Source organism: Schistocerca americana, chromosome 8 (genome assembly GCF_021461395.2).
Source record: "Schistocerca americana isolate TAMUIC-IGC-003095 chromosome 8, iqSchAmer2.1, whole genome shotgun sequence".
Classification (NCBI taxonomy): domain Eukaryota; kingdom Metazoa; phylum Arthropoda; class Insecta; order Orthoptera; family Acrididae; genus Schistocerca; species Schistocerca americana.
Genome location: NC_060126.1, coordinates 29,605,498 through 29,606,136, shown reverse-complemented (window position 1 = coordinate 29,606,136; position 639 = coordinate 29,605,498).

The following is a 639-nucleotide window of genomic DNA, read 5'->3' as shown; positions in this document are numbered from 1 at the left end:
GCGTTGGTTGCTCGCGGCACTGTGTTACGGTTTGAGGAGTGTGTCGGCGGCAGGCTGGTGGTGATGGCCTCCAATGCACTAGCAAGTGTGTAAATTGTACCGCCTAATGCTGGATGCCTATGTATTCTGTGTGGATACTCGTCGTTTTCTGCTACTAACGGCGTGCATCTGCTATTTCTTTGAATTTGTGTTTTGTGATCAATCTGATCGTAATTTGTGTTCACGGCCGAAAACAATGATTTGTTTGTGATTATTCCCACCATGGCGGGAATAAGGAATTCACTCCTGCTCCCGGTGTATGTTGCGTAGTGGCGTTAAGAGTGTAAAACACTGCTCAGTGACGGGAGCACTAAGCGAGAATAGTGTGAAGGCTGCATGAGTCATTCTAGGATATCTGCATTCCATGTTTAGTGTTAAGACAGTGTGTTTATGATGTTACTTGAGTATCTTATGATTTATTCTGTGGTCTCCGTTTATGCCCTTGGTTCTGCAGGCTCTTAACTTCTCCAGAATTTATGCTTGTTATTGGGGTTTGCTTGTAAGAGTAAGGAATTATGAGCTGTAAGGAGTGAATAATTTTCCATTCTATTTCTTTGAGGTCTTGCATGTGTTAAGGGTATTAAATTTAAAGGGAATGGG